The sequence below is a fragment of the Erithacus rubecula genome (assembly GCF_903797595.1).
Source record: "Erithacus rubecula genome assembly, chromosome: 21".
NCBI classification, from domain to species: Eukaryota; Metazoa; Chordata; class Aves; order Passeriformes; family Muscicapidae; genus Erithacus; species Erithacus rubecula.
In genome coordinates, this window is record NC_136673.1 from 9,331,503 (window position 1) to 9,350,458 (window position 18,956).

General features: G+C 52.2%; 1 protein-coding gene across 2 annotated transcripts in view; it reads right to left on the reverse strand.

Annotated features, from left to right (window-relative positions):
• LOC306811006 (discoidin domain-containing receptor 2-like) overlaps positions 1-5,307 on the reverse strand; it is a 56,510-nt gene extending 51,203 nt beyond the window's left edge. Inside the window, exon 1 of one of the 2 annotated variants that reach the window (XM_079324239.1) lies at positions 5,253-5,307. The gene's annotated coding sequence lies outside the window, so the exon portion shown is untranslated. Of the gene's footprint in view, positions 1-3,251; positions 3,467-5,252 lie in introns of those variants that run through there. The other variant, XM_079324240.1, reaches the window with a different exon arrangement.
• Between the last annotated feature and the right edge of the window lie 13,649 nt (positions 5,308-18,956).

Sequence of the window (18,956 nt, forward strand, 5' to 3'; positions counted from 1 at the left end):
CCAATAAAAACTCCACCCACCCCCAATCCATTTTTGCACAACTAATGCCTTCATGATTGGCAAGAAGTGATTTTAGGCACACAGAGGCTCTGGCATCAGAAAGGTGCCTTCCTACCTTGCCTGTGAGAACAGGTTGTACTTAAAGCTACTGGCAACAAAAGTTCCCTATGCTGGCAACACCATCCACCATCACCTCAGAGCAGCTTTGCTTAATTTTCAACACTCTCAAACAATAGCTGGGATGATTTTGGAGGAATAACCCAGTTGCCATCAAGAGAAATGGAAACCAGCATCCCTTCTGAGAGTGAGACCAGAGACTGCTGGGATCCTCTGCAGCAGAACATTACCATCAGCCTTCCCTGTTCAGAATGTTCTCATGCATTAACAGAAAAAACACCATCAATTCTACATAAATTCCTTTGCTGAAGCCAGCAGCAAAACGTCTGCGGAATTAAGGCAGATGAGAGCCTTCCCTCACTTGGGCTTATCCCAACCCCACACACACTAAAGAGAGAAACAGAGCTCAGGAAAGATGAAATACTTCCTTGCCATCATCTCCTGTTGCTGTCCAAGCAGCAGGCCCAGCAGCTGAGAGCATCCCAGGTGCTGTGTGTGCTCAGAGCTGCCCCGGGGCAGGCTCTGGCTCTGGGTGTGCCACCAGCACGCCGGGCATGCGACGCGCGTGTTCAAACCTCCTGGCTCACCAGCCCAAGTCCAGATTCCTTCCCTGCAAAACACACTGCATGATCTCATCTGCAAGCAATCAGCCTGAGAAATCAGCTTGTTAAAGGAAGCTTCTAGGAAAGGAGAGAAGTCTCTGGAGGATTTGGGGGCCTATATAATTTTAACCACTTTGTTAAACCCCAGCTGCTCTTCTCCCCATTGGGGTCACACAAAGAAGAAACCATTTCTCCTCCCACACAACTCCAGACAGGACAGTTTGCCAACACCTAACTGCAGCATCCTATTTGCATTCTCCACAGCCTGAACATGTTCACATTTTAAAGCAAAACTCATCTCAAGCAGGCGCTGAAAGAGTGCAAGGAGAAACTCAGGGCTGCAAGCTGAGCAGCATCCAGGAAAGCAATTCATTAAACATGCAACAGTGATCATCTCAATGTGTAAACCAGAATACTCTCTGAATTTCTGGATGTGTATTTCAGCATTTCCTCACAATTCTCACAGGGACCCACGAAATGCAGCAGAAGACAGTGGGAGCTCTTCAGAGGAGTAAGGAACAAGCAATAAACTCCCTGGGACACCAGCTTTGTCCTGAGATTGCTCAAAGTGATGTAACAGAATTTTACCCGAGTTTCTGGAAATGCTGCAGGAGCTTCCAGGAGCCCTACAACCTCCCTGTGCCACAACACACTCAGATAGCAACACTTTTTACTGCCCAGTGAAAACCCTGAGGAAGCAGCACTGCAGAGTGTGGGACAGAACACAGCATTTGATTCCCTGCTGCACTCTCAGTTTGGCTCTCCAGGGCACTGTGGTGAGCAGATTGAGCAGCCTGGAGTCCTGTCCTCACACCCTGGCTCACATTTGCATTTCCCCAAGCTGCCAGCAGCAGGACCAGGGCTCTTGCACCCAGCAGGGAGGGAGGGAAGATCAGAGCAGCATCCTGCCTTCTCCACTTCCTTCCATGCTGTCACACCCTGCTCCCAGCAGCAGCTCCCAGGCAACCCTCCCCAGCTGCCCCTCGCTGCTCATTCAAGTGCTTTGAAAGACTTTCCTTAAAATTCTTGCATAGAAATCCCTGTTTAATGTTCAGTGTGAACACAGGAGGGAGGGGGGACGCCAGCCTGTCTCTAACAAAGGAGATCTGGAAGAGCCCTTGGCTCTTCCCAGCTGTGGATTATTCCAAGTGAAGTGATTTTTCACCACTATTTTCAGTTCAACTTGCAGAAGTAACTGTTCTGAAACAAACAGAAGGCAACAAAGATCAGGCAACACGCATTTATTATCCTGAGAACAGAGGAAGGAGTTAATTTAATCACACCGGGTTCTCCCTCAATTTGTATCCTTACAAAAGCTACTTTATACAAAGTTATTTTATATAAAAATTACAAACACCTCAGCCCATAGTTGTTGTAGCCACTGTGCAAATCAGGATGAGGGACTTTGCCCTGGACAGTGCAGCATCACAGTCATGCTGCAACTTTTTTTGGTCAATGGTGGCACCTTCTAGCTCCAAATGACACTGTGAAGCCTCCCAGCAATTTGAAATAAATGCCTTGAAAAAGCTTTATGATTTCTGTGTCTTCAAGAAACACACAACTCTGACTGCAAACATTCAGGCAAAACAAAATGTTGTGGGGGGGGAATCTCCTTCAAGCTTTTTACTCCCAAACCAAATTCCTAATTTTAGCAGATTAAGAGCAGATACACCTCTCACCCCACCCCCAAACCAATGTCCGCTACTAAAATCAAGGTACAGGACAACTGCCTCCAAATTCCTGGAAAACCACAGCTCAGAAAATTCAAAGTATAAAGGGAGGGGGGTAATACTGAAGGGCTCAGCTGCTGGCTCCTCTGGTGTAACTTCTCAACCAAATCATGAAAGAAGAAAAAGGAGACTTTCCAGCTCAAGTTCCAAGTCCTTCTTAAAAATCAGTTTATAACCACTAAAATAAACACAGTAAGAACAACTGTGCAGTAACTGGGAACCTGCAAAAACAGCTGCAATTTAAGAGCAATGTTTGGCAAACAGCAGCAGATAGAACAGCCCAAGAGGATGGCAGCATACTGGGAAATGAAACAGTGAATTTTACCCACAAGCTCATCGAGGAACTGCCCAAAGTTCACCCACACTGGGCAGAAGCAGCTATTCTGTACTGTTTACTGCTATGGTGAGCATTAGAACTGCCTCTCTCCCAAATCCCAGTCTCCTCCTGGATGCCCAGGCTTCTCCCATGCCCTGTGCTGCCTCAGCCCAGCCAAGAGTTTCCCAGTGCACCTGACAGCTGGGCAGGCACACTGCTCCCCTCCTGGGCCTGTCACCCCAAAACTTCCTGAGGGTCCCTCTGGGGCACAGACCCCCCCTGCACCTCCCCAGGGAACAGCCACCTTGAAGGGAAGGAAGGACAAGAAACCTGGAAGAAACAAACTTCTCCAAGATACCACGACTTGGACACTTCAGCTGCTCTGAGTCACTTCAGGGCACCTCCAGAGCAGAGTGAGCACAGCAGATGGTGCAGAAGGGCAGCACCTCTGAAGGAAAGACACCCTGAGCTCCACTGCCATCTCACCTCTGGGCTCCAGCCAACAGAACCCCCAGGACTTGGACATTCTGGCTTTCTCTAGAACTGAAGATCCAGCTCTCCACCCGGTGTTATCCGAGCAGCTACCCCAAGCCACATGCTTTGAACATCCTCCTTCGCTGCAAAGCTGACAGGTTTCAATTACAGCCACTTGGAGTTGTTCTTGGCTCTCCATCCCTCACCACAGACCTGTGCTCTCCATGGCTGGGCTTCTCAGTGTGCACATAAAGCAAATTCAGGAAAGATGTGACAAATAAAAGCCTTCCTGGACACTGACTGGAACTGGAAAGACAAAAACTCCTAGGAAAGCCAAGGAGACAGCTCTGGGGGAGGAGGAGATGACCTGGGCTATTTCCAACAGGGGGAAGCACAGGGAGCCTCAGGTCTCACTCTTGGAAGTTTTAAAGTTTTTAAGTTAAGGGGGACAAGGGGTAAAGCTTCCAAACTAAAAGAAAGCATAGATTAGAGATGAGGAAGCAGTTTTTTTGAAATGAGGGTGGTGAGGCCCTGGCACAGGGTGCCCAGAGAAGCTGTGGATGCCCCACCCCTGGAACTGTCCAAAGCCAGGTTGGACAGGACTTGGAGGAACCTGGGAGAGTTGAATATATTCCTACTCACTGCAGGAGCATTGGACTAGAAAATCTTCAAATATCCTTTCAAACTCAGTGGTTCTAAGATGCTGCAAATTTCAGACTGCAGCCTGCGACCATCAGAAGGACAGAGATCATTTGCTCACAGCAAAAGAAAGCTCACACCACCTGATACCTGCCCAAGGGACAAGCACACACCTGGATAATAGATTTAAGGCTTCTTAAAATACAATTACTTTCCTAATTGTACACTGGAGGCCAGAACCCACAGGCTGAGCAAGCCACGAGCAGCACAGCAGTTAATTCACAGAGAGCTTCTCTTGATTTCCACAGCCCACATTACCCAGACATCAGACTGAATGGACATCGGAGCCTTTCTAATTTTATAGTCCACAGAGACAAGGCAGGAGCGGTGATGGAAGAGCAGCGAGGCCTCTCTGCCCACACACACCACTGCTGCTGGCTCCACTACTGCAGAACTGCTTCTACATTTTTTTTAAAGATTTTTTTTTCTTTTTAATGGAGTCAGCTGAAGAGAAAATGAAGAGCTCGGCATTTTAAACCAAAGCATTTCAAAATGCTTGTTTATCTTTCAGCCGCAAAAGAAGAGAAATAAAGTGAAACAAAATCTCAGTCATTCCCTCTTTAGCTTTTCCTGTCTCCAACAAAGCAAAGTGCCCTGAGCGCCACTTGATCACTTTTTCTTTTCTCCCCTTTGGCTTACAACATTTCAATTCGAGAAGTTGACATAAAACAGTCTCGGATTCTCATATTTTATCTTTTCCCCACCTTACCTCTCCACTAAGGAGTATTTAGAAGACAGAGCAGCCAAAGGAACAGTGCATCCAAAAAAAAAAAAAAAAGGGAAACACACCAACGAACAAGCGGTGGCATAAACCAACAAAGGCTACAATAAAAGTTGAAAAGCAAAGTTTTCACAGAGAGGTTTCCTTAAGGAAAAGGAGAATGGAAAGCTCTATTTTCCACAGGGGGATAAACCCCAGGCAAAGGAGCCATGAGGAGGCAGCACGAGTGCCCAGCTCCCGGAGCGGCGAGGAAGAGGCAGATCCCGGGAGCCGAGCCGAACCAAGGCGCCCGCAGCGCGCAGCCCCGGCGGAGCGGCGGCACGGCCGGAGCCGGGCAGGGGCGCGCCCCGCGGGAGCCCGGGCGGGCCGAGGGCCGAACAAAGCCCGGCAGCCGCTCTGCTCTGCGGGGATCCCGGGCACGTCCCTGCCCCGAGCCCCGCGCGGCCCGGGCAGCGCTCCCACGGCTCGGGGGGCGCGGCGGGGACCGAGCCCGGCGCGGCCCGGGGACCGCGATACCCTCGGCGCAGCGGGAGCCCCGCGGGGCTCAGCGAGCGGCACCGGGGCCGTGGCGGGCGGGGCGGCCCCGCGCTTACCTGGGGCAGGCCGGGCGGCGGCGGCGCGGGCTCGCGGCCCCTTCCGGCGGGCGGGCGGGCGGGGGCGGCCGCGGGCAACGCGCTCTTAAAGCGGCCGCGCCGGGCCGGGGCCGCCGGGAGCGTCGCTACGGCAACGGGAGCGCGGGGCGGGCTGGCGGGAGCGCGCGGCGGGCTGGCGGGAGCGCGGGGCGGGCTGGCGGGAGCGCGCGGCGGGCTGGCGGGAGCGCGCGGCGGGGCGGCGGGAGCGCGCGGCGGGCTGGCGAGAGCGCGGCACCCGCGAGTACCCTGAGCGCCGGGCTGGGCACCCGTGTGTGTGCCTTGTGCATCAGAGCCCTTCCATGTCCCCTGTGCTCCAGGGCTGGGCAGCTGTGCCCCCTGTGCATTGCAGTCCCTCCATGTGCCCTGTGCATCACAGCTGTGCACTTGTGCCCTCCTGCACCCTGAGGGATGGCTGTCCCCCCATGTGCCTCACAGCTCCTCCATGTCCCCCTGTGCTTCACCACCACTCTGTGTCCCTGTGTTTGTCCCCATGTCCCCATCACCGCCACTCTGTGTCCCCGTGTTTGCCCCCATGTCTCCATCACCGCCACTCTGTGTCCCCGTGTTTCTCAGGCCCTGCTGTGTCCCAGGTGTTTCAGGGCTGAACTGCAGCCCCTGTGTGATTCCATGTTCCCGGGTGACCCCCCCTGCCTCAGGGCTGTGCTGTGTCCCCTGTCCCACCCCGAGGTCCTGCCACATTTCCAGGTTATCTCCTGTACTTTACAGCCCTGCCATGTCTCCCTATTCCCTGAGTCCCCCTTGCTGCCCTGTCACTGCCACCTGACCCAGTGACCACCACAACCACAAGGGTCCCATCACCAGGGGACCCTTCCCACCCACCCAGCACCCCCAGCCCCCTCCCAAAGCCGTGGTGACAGCCTCTCTTCCTAACAAATCATGGTGTTCCATCCTCTTTCTGTGCTGCTATCAGTGAAGATGGGCCCTTCCCTGGAGCTCTCCAGACACATAGCCAAGAACAAGCCAAGGAGAGCAGAGGCTGAGGGAAACTCTCTCAACATGAGAAATTAAAGGAAGGAAATTCCAGGGAATAGGTGTGCTCAGAGGTTTCCAGCACACCAGGTGAAAACACAGCCAAAACATCCAGCAAATAGCTGGATGGAGCTACACACCCTCTGGGTGTTAAGTAGATGGACTTTTTGAAGATACTATTTGAGAGTAAATAACATTGAAGAACATTGTTTTGCTCCAGGAAGCAGAAACCATGGGTGTTCAGGTAATCTTGTGGTCACAACAACCAAACTTTCTGTCTCCATAAAGGATTTTAACTCCTTTTTTGCTGTGTAAGTGCACACAAACCAGTTTTTTCTATCATGGCTTTGAGCTCTGTCAAGTGGCTCTCTGTTGCTATGAGGCAAAGAGAGGCACAGACCCTGCAATGTCTTTACTAGATTGCTCATTGATTTATTGCATTCTTATCATTTCCCTGGCTTTAGTCTCCTTTCCAAGTCTTATTTACGGCAGCATTTTCAGCCTCCCCTTTCTCAGACAGCCAGTTGTGCAATGGGGTAGAGCAGCACGCAATATCTAGGTGAGGCAAAACAATGGAAAAACACTTTAATATGCTCTCCATTCTGCTCCTGAGACATCCTCAGTCCAGCTGAGAGTGAGACAGAGGGTGAATAACATGCCTGAAGAAAGCAGCTGTGTTTATAATTCCCATGGCACGCCTCTGCAGGGAGCAGCTCTGGTGCCCTCCTGTCGCAGGAGGGGAAGCAGGGCTGGCTCCCACGCCTGATGGAGAGTCAGGAAGCTGCCTCAGAGCTTTCTCTGCTAGTGAGGGTGTGAAAAATCTTCTTACATCTCCCTGGGAAAAACTACTGAGCTGCCCCAGGTCTGGTCTGGATGGGCATGGGGGCAGTCAAATCTTCCTGTTGTAGGATTGGGGAAATATGGAGCAAGGTGCCCCTTTAGGAGCATCTTTGGAGTGCTGCATAGAATCACACAATCATTAGGGGTGGAAAATCCCTCCAAGATCAACCATTAACTCAGTATCACTGTGCTCACCACTAAACTATGTCCCCAAATGCCACACCTGCACATTTTTTGAACAGGGATGGTGACATCAGCTCTGGGCAACCTGTTTGAATCCCTGACCATCCTTTCAGAGAAGAAGAAATTTCTCCTGATATCCAGTCTAAGCAGATATTAGGATCTCCAGTGTGTCTGGTTCTGTAGGACACATCTTTAGTACTAAATTAAGCCACTCCTGAGGACACTGCTGGGTCACAAATGTGATCACATGTAATGACAATCTCCCAGAATGGTCCCTGGCCTGGCTTTGGGGTATTGCATCCCTCACCCTCCCCAGGGGTGGTTCCAGGTAGGGAACATATTGGGAATGTCCCAGGAGCTGGTCCCAGTGCACATCTGGATGCTGTTTGCTTAAAGGCCAAGGGATTTTACCAGCAGGGATGTATTGGACCCAAAAGGTCTCTGTGCCCAGGGTCAGGGCTGGGGGACACTGGGGCAGCAGGATGGGGGGCTGAGAGGGTCTAAGGAGACTTGGATACAAAAAGAGGTTGGAGAGAGGTGTTGTATGAGGAAAGAAGGGGCTGTGGCATGGGTTGGAGGGGCTCTGGAGCACAGAACAGGGAATTGGAAGCTCTGGGAGAGGAAGAAGGGAGACAAGTTTTAAGCCAAGGAGGGAGTGGACAACACTGGGGTATAAGAGGCTTCTCCCACAGAGAAGGCAGAGGAGCCAAAGGCTTGAGCAGGGCTGGGAATGCCAGCTCAGGACTGAGTCCTGGCTTGTGCCTGCCCCAGAGCCTGTTTGGATACAGGGCTTTGCCATTCAGGGTGTAGCACAGATGCCTTACCCTTCCAGGACATTCCATGGCTCCCAAAGCCATCCTAGGGCTGCCTTGGCCCCTGTGCACTCAGCTGGAGCTGGGGCACATCCCTGTGAGCAGGGATGTGTGTTCTCAGCAGTGTCCTCCCCTCCTGGCCTCACCTGAGCTGTCCTGGCCATGCTGCACCTGCCCAGAGCAGGTGTTGGGGCAGCCAGGAGGAGGGGCTGGCCAGGGCAGCAACCACCAGATTCATTCAATACCCTGCCTGTGAAGGTGCCTTTACAAGCTCATCCAAGTTACCAAGTCTGAAATGGGGTTTTGGGGGTTGCATTCAGCTCTCAGCGTCGGGCAGCTGGTGAATGCAGCTGTGCTTTAGCTCAGCTCACCATGTTTGAACAATAAAACCTCCCACCTACAGGACTCAGGGATGGGGGATGCTCTGATTAAGGCATCTATGTCTATTCTGCTGAGTTACTCTGGTTTATTTTTGCAGATCCTGGTTTCCTGCTGGCAGCATCCTCAGCAATGCTCTGTGCCTGAGCCGTGGGGGTTCCAGATTTGCTGTCTGCAGCTCTGCAGCTCTGCAGCCACTGCCTGTGTGTCCTGCTCAGCTCCTGTCTCTGCTGCCCTCTCGTGATGCCTCTGGATGTGCTGGGCTTGGGGGAGAACTTTGCCTCCTCCATCGACTCTGAGATGTCAACACCTGCACCACTGTTGAAAGTACTTTCCATTTCCAACAACATTTATAATTCCTGAATTTTACAAAACTTCACAATCAGTTTTTCCTTGTGTTTGTGTGTTCTCCCCTAGTTACACAAGGGATAGCCTCTGAAGGGCTCATCCTGAATCACCACTTGCAAAAGTTGTATATCAGCTGCTCCTTAATCCAGACAGTGCCTTGGCTTTTCTTTTTTTTTTTTTTTTTTTTTTTTTTTTTTTTTTTTTTTTTTTTTTTTTTTTTTTAACTAGCAGCTAAAAATCTCATAGTGATTCAGCTTTTTTCAGCTTTTTTTTTTTTTTTTTAGGCAAACAGGTCTCTGAGCTCACCATCAGTGAACAGCTCCCTGTTCTCCTCTGCCTTGGTCTGCAGTGCTGCACTTTACTTTGCCACCCCTCCTGTGCAATCACTGCATGTGCCACTCAGCTTCCTCCATCCCTGGGTCACACCCACCTGCTGTGGGTCACTATGAAACCTCTGAGTTCTGGTTTCATCCAGACCTGAGGGAATAACTGCTTATTCCCAAGAAAACACCTGCTTTCTGGGACACTGCTCAGTGAGCAGCTGTGGGAGACTGGCATGGAATTAATTGGAATTAAGTCCCAGGCAAGTGTAAGAGATGGGCCAAGGATGTGGTGAGATTCCTTGCTTGGAGATTTTAAAAGTTGGGCTGGACACAGCTCTGAGCAACCTGGCAGAAGTTTGAAATTGTTCTGCAGAGTGGATGTTTGGAATGGAGACCTGGAGGGCAAACCTTGGGCTGCACAGACATAACGTGATGTTTTGGGGATGAACTTCATGGGGCAAGCCCTGATACATGAGACATGAGTCTGGAGAAGGGGTTTCACACACCTTTCTCCAGGCAGCCTCTTCCCAGGAGACTGGGCTGGGAAAACCCCAGGAAGCCTTACTCAGACTTTCCTCAGGATGCCTAAATTAAGGCAGCTGAATCCCAGCCCCAGGGGCTGTCTGATAAACTCAGTGAGCTGAAAAAGCCACCCCCTGGAAACCCTGCACTCTGCATTTCCTGCGAGGAGCCAGGAGTGGCTCTGGGTATGCAAAGCAGTTCCTGGGGCAGATTCCTCCCCTCCTGGCTCCCACAGCCTGCTCCTGTCTGGAGGCAGCTGCCCCAGCCCCAGCTGCCCTTGCTGTGCAGCCCCCACACATCATCACTCTCTCCAAAAACCCCACACCTGCACTGCCCTGGAGCTGGGGCAATCCTGTGTTTCATGCACAGAACCACCCATAACCCCCTGTTCAACACAGAAAGAAATGGTGGAACTGTGTGAGAAGGGACCACTGGGGATTTCTAGTTCAACCAGCCCTTAATCAACCCTTTTTCTCAGCATGTCCCATGGTTTTAGGGATGCCCCAGAGTTCTGCTAAGAAGATATCTGTCATGGTTTGAAGGACAAGTGTCTGCCAATAAAGGCAGAAGCTTCTCTTTTAAATGGAGAATGTAAACCCTCTTCCTCCAAATTATTATTATAATTTTGAAATTAAGGGGCTCTCAGGCAAAGATAGGGGAATTAGGAATAACAGTCCTTTACTAGGAAAATTAAAATAGAAATGCAGTATTACAAAGAACAATCCCAAACCCTGCCAGAGTCAGAATCCAAGCTGGCACAGTCAGTCAGTCAGGGTGGTGGCACAGTCCCATTCAATGGTGGCTGCATCCTCCTGCAGGGGCAGATGTGGTTCAGCTGGAGCAGTGCTCCTGGAGAAGGTGCAGTTTCCTCTGAAGGTGCAGGGATGATGTGGAAAGGTCTGGCTTTCCTCTGGGATCCAGTGGAAAGAAGGTGCCTTGGTGTCCAAAATCTCAGTTTTTCTCTGGGTAGGAAAGGCTTGGCTCCTGCCCTGGCTGGAGCATCTCCCAGTGGGATGATGGAATTTTATCAGCCATGCACTGGGACTCAGTGGCCATGAACAGGAGATATCTCCTGGAGGGAGGATGGGCTGTGGGAAGATAAAGATGATTGCCCCAGCTGGTTTAAAGATAGCCCAGGAAAACAGTGCTCAGGAGCTTTGCTCTGTGGTTACTTTGAGAGTTGAACTACTTTGTTTTAACCCCTGAGAACTGACATTAAATCCCAACACGCAAATACAGAGCTGAGACAAGTCCTGCAGCAGGGACAGGAAGGTCATCACAGCACAAAACCAGCCCAGGAGGGCAATTGTGATTCCTGCAGCTTTTTGCTGCAGCTCGTGGAAACCAGAGTCTCTAATCACAGTCACAAACAAGTCAGCAGGAAAAACTGCCCAGCTCCTGCTGCTGAGTTTTCATCAACACCTTGTGGCCACTGACTGGCCCGTGTCACCATCCAGAGTCCTGATGTCCCTTTGGAGCAGGGCAGGAGCACACAGGTGCTGCGGCGGGGGATGGGAAGGAAGGGAAGGGAAGGGAAGGGAAGGGAAGGGAAGGGAAGGGAAGGGAAGGGAAGGAAGGGAAGGGAAGGGAAGGGAAGGGAAGGGAAGGGAAGGGAAGGGAAGGGAAGGGAAGGGAAGGGAAGGGAAGGGAAGGGAAGGGAAGGGAAGGGAAGGGAAGGGAAGGGAAGGGAAGGGAAGGGAAGGGAAGGGAAGGACGGGACAGGACAGGGACAGGGACAGGGCAGCTCCCCGCAGCCAGCCCGAGCTGTGCCCGCAGGATCCTCCCGGCAGAGCTGCAGGGATGGCGGTGTGTCTCTCTATCGCGGTACCCCGGCCGTGCCCAGGCGCTGTCCCGGCTCTGCTGCAGGGATCGCGGTGTCTCTGTCTATCGCAGTACCCCGGCCGTGCCCAGGCGCTGTCCCGGCTCTGCAGGGATGGCGGTGTGTCTCTCTATCGCGGTACCCCGGCCGTGCCCAGGCGCTGTCCCGGCTCAGCGCAGCTCAGCGCTGCCGCCGGCGCCGGGCGCTCCCCGGAGCGGTTCCCAGCCGCTCCTGCCGCGCCCTGCAGCCGCTCCCCGCGGCTCTGCCCGGGCAGCCTGTCCCGCTCGGGAGCCTCCAGCAGCACCTGCGCCAGGATGATGCCGGCGCACAACAGCAGCCACCGCTTCGCGGGATCTTTCTCCTGACGTGGCAAATATTTTCTCACGTGGGCGGGGTACAGCACCTTCCTGGCTCTCCTGCTCCGCTTTGTTGAGGGGTCTGAAGGTCTCCTGACAGCTTGGGCAGCAAATATCGGCCCGGGAAGTTTTTCTGAATTGTTTTTCAGCGGATCTGTGCTGGAGAAAATGTTTTCTCTGGTGTAAGGCAGCATGTCCTTAGCAGTCTGCAGGAGTAGGGAGAACTCTATGGAAATCCTCTGAGATTATTTTAATGCAAAAATCAGAGCTCTGAAATAATATTAAGAAATATTAATAATAACAGCGGAGTTTTTATTCACTCTCATTAAAGCAAAAAGTGCAGAGCCCCAGAGCTGAACTCTTGGAGTGATTTATGCATCTTTCTAGGGAGCTCCTCTTTGATTTCTGCCCCTGCTCCTACCTGTGCTATAAATACTTCCTTTGATGAGTGAAGTGATGATGGGAGGAGCTCAGCCGGCTCAGAAATCACTCTGGAATGTCTGTACCCCAGCAGCCCCTATCTGCCCAGTATCTGCCCAGGGGCACTGGCTGCTAACAGCAGCTCCAAATTCTCTCCTCCCCACTTCTGCTCTCCTTTATTACCACTGTCTACCACAAGGCTTTGCCTCGAGACATTTCAGTGCTTTTGAGAGTGTGTCCTTCATTTAAATTCATGTATTTGTTATAAATAACAGAATCGGAGCATGGCTGTGCTGTGCCCTGCCTTCCCACCCCATCCACCCTGGCCTTGAGCTGGAGGGATGGAGATGAGAGCCTGCAGTTTCTGTTCTGACCCTGTGCAATCTCAGCACTCTGCCCCAGAAAAAATGAGCAACCTCAGCACTTGCTCTGGCAAGCTCCATCTCAGATATGCCCAGAAAAGGAAAAAAACAGCACTCACGTTCAAATTCTTTGTGCCTTATAATTACTAAACAGAGCCTGAAAGGGCTGAGTGCCCACAAACCTGCTGGAAAGGGCTGCAGCTCCCTCAGGTCTTTGCCATGAATTTGGAAGATTTAGCTGCAAACTTCATGTGTCACTGTGGGCCACCTCAAGCAGGAGGGAATGAAAGATGGATTTCTGTAAAAAGACCCTGGGCAGTCAGCTCTGGATGGCTCCTGTAAAATCAAACAATAGAATCAAAGTCCTAGAATGGTTTGGGTTGGAAGGGGCTTTAAAGACCATCTGGTTCCAGCCCTGCTGCTATGGGCAGAGACACCTTCCACCAGATCAGAAAACAGAACCTGATCATTCCTAAGTCTTTTTAGGCAGCCTTTAGCCACCACAAAGCACCAAAGGGCAAAAAAAATATCCAATTTTAAAACTATGTTTTGACAATTTTAAAGCTATTCTTTGACATCTCCTCTTTCCCTTTAGGCTCCCTAACATTTCTTGCTTTCTGCTTCTTGGAAGACCAAAGTGATGTTGGCTTTGAGTCACCAGGCATCAATCCCCGAGCTCCCAGCACTGTAAATCACCACTGTGTCACCTGCTGTCACAGTGGTAGAACTCTCACTCTTCAGGCTTATTCCACTGGAAACTCAGGCAAAAATAAAATAATTAACACAGTGACTGCAGTACTTGGGGTCCCTCTTGTAGGAATGTACCATCCTATGGCACAATTAATGGCACAGTTAATGGCATAAAGTCCACATGCCAACACTGCTGGTGGCTTTTGCAGTCACCCCTGATCCCCACTCAGATCTGGAGCTTCCCTCAAGGCACTTGCTGCTGGAAAACCCTTCCTCAGGGCTCTCCCTTGTGCTCAAACCTGAGGCACAGTCAGGGCTTACAGACAGCACCTCAGTGGTTTCTGGCAATCTTTCCCCCCTCTCCTCTACAAGGCAAAATCCAGAGGGTTGGGAGAAAAAAACCCTGCTGCTTCCAAAATCCCCACTCATGGCAAGGCAGCTCCTAAGATGTAAAAACTGGCCCAGGTGGCCTCATGGGTCACTGTCCCTCAGGGAAGCTGGGTGGAGTGGGGTGGAATGGCTCATCCCTTAATTCTGGTGGCAAACATTGTTCCCATGACCATGCCCCAGGCACTGCCCACCCTGTCTGGACTGGTGAAATGTTGTCAGGCAGCACCAGGGCACATTAGTGGTTTAAAAGAAGCACACAACTAAGAAATAACTCATCTGTGTTGCTGCTGCTTTGCTCTTTGGTGTCTGGGCCCTCAGACCCACCCTGGTCCCAACACCTGAGTGAGTCAGGCTGGGATTGGTAACATCCTCCCAGACCAAGGGGCTTCAGGCCAGGAGAAATGCCCCAAATGCACACCTGGGTGCTGGGTGGATGTTAAAGACAAACCCCAAAGATGCAGTATTCCATTCAACTCTCTTTATTTCAATCAGGATCATGCCCAAGGAGGAAGACAGATCAAATCAGCTTTTTCCAGCTGTCCCATCACCTGAGCTGTGTCAGCCCAGTGCAGTTAAAGGCAGCTCCTGAGCACAGGCACCCAGGGATTGTCTCCAGCCCTGGCACCAGTGCCATCACCTGCTGCTCATCACGTAGAGCTTTTCAGTGCAGTTCCACCTCTCACCCCCCTAATCCACCTCCCAGCATTGCCCAACTCCCAGCTGGAGGGAGGCAAGTATGAACCCAGCCTCAGAGGAACCCCAGGAAGAGGGGGGGGGACCTGTAGGGACGAATCCTGTTCCTATTTCCAATCCCCATTTCCCATTATTGTCATGCCAGTGTAACACAGGGATGTATTTATAACTCCCAGGTGAGCTTGTCCAAGCAGGTCACTGGATCCTCCTCAGGTGAGGAGATGAATCAGCCCTGCAAGCAGCAGATCTTCTGCCCACCAGGTACAAGGAGAAATAAAAATACCTGTTGAGCTGGACCCAAAGAATTGAATTTTACCCACCCTTTCTCACCCAGAGACTTCAGTGCATTTCTCTGACCCCAGAGACAAGAACTGAGCCGTGGCTGCATCAGGAGCAGCACTCAGAGCTGGAAGTGCTGGATGCTTGGCAGAAGGAAGCACCAAGGAGTGGTTTCTGCAGCTGGAAGTGAAGGAGGCCATGCCCAGATGGAGCTGAGGACAGCAGGTCACATCAGGCCAAAGAGTTCTGCAACACTCAGCATCGTGTCCTGACCTCGAGCCACCCAGGCATCCAGAGCTGTCTGTGCTGCAGGATCTGCGGGGAGGGGCAGAAATGCTCATTCCATCATCCTGAAGGACTGGAGCAAACCCAAGGCACTTCACTTGGAGAGAGAAGCAACGACCTTGAAGCCAAGGAGCAGCTTATCCTGGAAGGAAAAGCTCAGGAGTGCCTTTCCAGGGCCCCACAGCACCCAGGGAGAGGCAGGCTCTCAGTGAAGGCAGAGCCAGCCCATGACTCAGGACTCTGATCCCACAGGGCTGGATGAAATCATCTCAGGAAGGACTGGGCAGTTTGCTTGATATGTCAGGAAAAGGACAGGATAAAACCCCAGGCTGTGCCAGCTGAGAGGCACAAATTCCTCCAGTCCAGTTTTGGAAAACCTGGCAGCTGGGGATGGCTGGGTGGGAATGCAGCACAGCATTCCTGGATTCAGATGGGTGGGAATGCAGCACAGGATCCCTGGATTTCAGACAGGGTGGGAATGCAGCACAGGATTCCCTGATTCCAGACAGGGTGGGAATGCAGCACAGGATTCCTGGATTCAGATGGGTGGGAATGCAGCACAGGATTCCTGGATTTCAGACAGGGTGGGAATGCAGCACAGGATTCCTGGATTCCAGACAGGGTGGGAATGCAGCACAGGATTCCCTGATTCCAGACAGGGTGGGAATGCAGCACAGCATTCCCTGATTCCAGACAGGGTGGGAATGCAGCACAGGATTCCTGGATTTCAGACAGGGTGGGAATGCAGTACAGCATTCCCTGATTTCAGACAGCACTGCCTGCAACTACTGCTGCACAAAAATTGTGTTGGGTGGCTCAGGGAGTTTAAAAGTAAACCATAAATTCTGGGAATGTCTTTTTTCGCAGGATTTTTTTTTTTTTTCTCAGTAGAATAGGAAAGATACCACATGGGTCTGGTTTGAGTAAGAACATTTGGACAGTGAGGCACATTTGGACAGGAACAGGAGAGGGGCAAAGGTACAGGTGAAAACAGAGAGTTTGGCTGCAATTAATGTTTTACATTCTTTCAAATATCACTTGCTGGCCACAAAAATGTCCACTCACCTCAGGTGGTCCTTTCCCAGGCCTGGCTTCCTGGACTGGCTTTTTTCAGGAGGCAGGGATGGGGAAATCTCAGGCAGACTTACTCAGGCTTCCTCAAGTTACCAAAATTAGGGCAGCTGAATTCCAGCCTGAGGGATCAACTGATAAGACATCACAGGAAGCACAAAACTCAAATCAGCATGCACAGAAGATGCTGGGCTGTTTGTGTCCTCCATGGAGCTGTGAGGGGCTCTGCTGTGACCTGCAGAGCTGGAGGAGGAGCAGGAGCTGCTGTCACATCCCACTGCCCCTGCCCAGGGAGACTGGGAGAGCTCCACATCTGCACCTGGACAATGAAATGGTGCTGGGGAGGGCTGCTCCTCCTGCAGGCACTTCTGGGGATGGTACAAGTCCCCTGAGGTAGCTCTAGACACAGACCCTAAAATAACACCCAATATATATTGATAATTCAGATAAACTGAACTGATGAGGGGTAAGTGTCAAGGAGAAGTAAACGAGCTTCCAGTTTATTACATCATCAATCTGCACTCTCTAGTTTCAGTGCTGGCTGCTTTCACCATCCCACCTGGAAATGAATCCATCTGAGATGACTGGCTGATCTCATCGTGCCCCAGGCTGGCAGATTCCAGATGCAGCTGCCCGAAACTTCACACTCAATCCAGATGTTTTAGAACTGAAGCACCTCTCTTAGGAGGAATGAGTTAAATCGGTGCAATCCCCGGTGGCTGAGCATTGCCAGCTCAGTGCTGGCAGGGGGAAGGTCCAGCTTGGCAGGCAGGAGGGGGACACAGAACAGCTAAAGTGGGACCTCGGGAACCCCCGAGCTGAGTCCTGGGTCTGCCTAAACCGCCCCTGTCCGGGGCTCTCCACTGAACCCGCTTCACTGCTGCCCTTCCACAGCTCAATTTCCCCAGAGTTTTCCATAAACCTCACTCTCCGCAGCCACCCCACCCCTGCCGAGGGAGGAGCAGAGCCAAGCACCGCTGGCTCCTTTCTGCCCGGGTTTTGCATGTTGGAAACCTCTTATCGTGCTTCAGCTGGAACTCCTGGGCAGGATGCTGGGGGGCACCGGGCAGCACTGGGGTGTCCCTCCCTGCATCCCTGCATCCCTGCATCCCTGCATCCCTGCATCCCTCCCTGCCCCAGAGGTGCCCAAATATGGTCCCACGCTGCTCGGGCATTACTTCATCCCTCGCATATGCAGCACACCTATTTATACATCTCGGTGGATGTTTGCCATTCTGGCCCGGGGTGTGATCCCTCCTGTGAGTGCAGGGCTGCCTTGCCCCCAGGTTGTTTGCCTTTCAGCCCTTCACCCTCCCCACCCCGGAACGTGCATTTGCTCACTCCCAGGTCTCTGCAGCACCTTCTCCCAGCCCTTTCCTCCAATTTATGATTTCCATCCCAAGCCTGTCTCCTGCAGTACTTGGGTGCCTCTCAGCTCCCCTGCCCCTCCAAATTCCAAGACAGACAAACCACGTTTGTCTGTCTGACTCTGTTCTCCCACCATTTATGGAATATTTAGTTTCCATAGCTCTGGAAAACTCTTTCCAGTTAATACCAGTAACTATTAACAGCTATTCTCTGAATATCTTATAAGAGGAAGAAACTAGATTCGATGGTTACAACTATTTTTGAAAAATGTTGTCTGTAATTTCTCCCATCTCTCCAGGATGCTCACAGGTAATGCATTCACTCCTGCATTTGCCTGTCCCTCCTCCTCCTTCCCAAGCAGAGGGGGTGCTTGTCCTTCCTCCATTTTTCCACGAGTCACCCCATCACTGCATGGTGTCAAAGCCACTGCAGATATTCCCTCTGCACCCTTGGAGGAATTGCAGCCCTGACCTACCTGGGCTGTCCTTGCTGCAGCCCTGATCTTCCCTGCCATCACTGGGACCAAAATCTGCTTTCCTGGTGGCACCTCACCTGTTTAGTGATGACCACAGGAGCTGGAAAGAAAGCAGCAAATCCCTTCTAGAGCCTGACAGCAGCTTTTCCTTGCCCTGAGCACAGTCACTGGTTACACAGGGATGGGATCCTTCTGCACCCCTTCATTTGCCTCTCTCTGCAAACAATGCTCAGGTGCCCTGGGCCAACATCCCAGATCCTCAGGGACAGCCAGCAGCCTCAGGAGAGAGGACAAGGTCCTGCTGGGTGGGCACACAGTGGCAGCAGCCCCAGCAGCACTCAGGGAGCTCAGGGACAGGGCAAGCCCAGCAGGGCTGGGGAGATGCTGTGCTGTGGATCAGAGCTCTGCCCCAGGGTCACCTTCCCATGGTGCAGGGAAACCCCAGCAGGACTCAGCCTGGCAGCCAGGCTGGCCCCACCACCAGCACCACCTCTGGAGGCAGCTTCAGACAGGCTGCTTTGATGAAAGGAGGCTGTGGGGATTAAATCCTTTTTAGGAATATTTCAATCCAAAGCTCTTCTCCCTGAGGCAGCTGAAGTTATCCAGAGCTCCTGCAGAACGTGCACCCACCCACCTTCCTCCCATGGAGCTGGGCCATGTCCAAGGAGGAGCACAGGGCACATCCCAGTGGTGCTCCCCATCCCTGGTGCAGTTCACAATCCCTGTGTGAAACAGAACAAACCCCTCCCAATGGCACAGCAGAGCAATCTGAGCTCCTGCCCACGGGACCCCCTGTGCTGAGCCCAGCCTGGGGGAGCTGCAGCACAGACTGTCCAGGGGTCACAGCCTGTGCTCCCAAGACATGAACTATTTCCTACCCCTCCTTCCCTTCTCCATCACTGCCCTGCCCTCCTGGGCAGTGACAGCATCATCCTCACTTGTGTTGTTTGGAATCACTCTGCACTTTGCCCAGGGCAAATGCAAAATGGAATCCAGTCCAAACCCCCCTGTGGTTTGGGATGCAGCTGCAGTGCAGAGCACCTGCACATGTCCCCACAAGC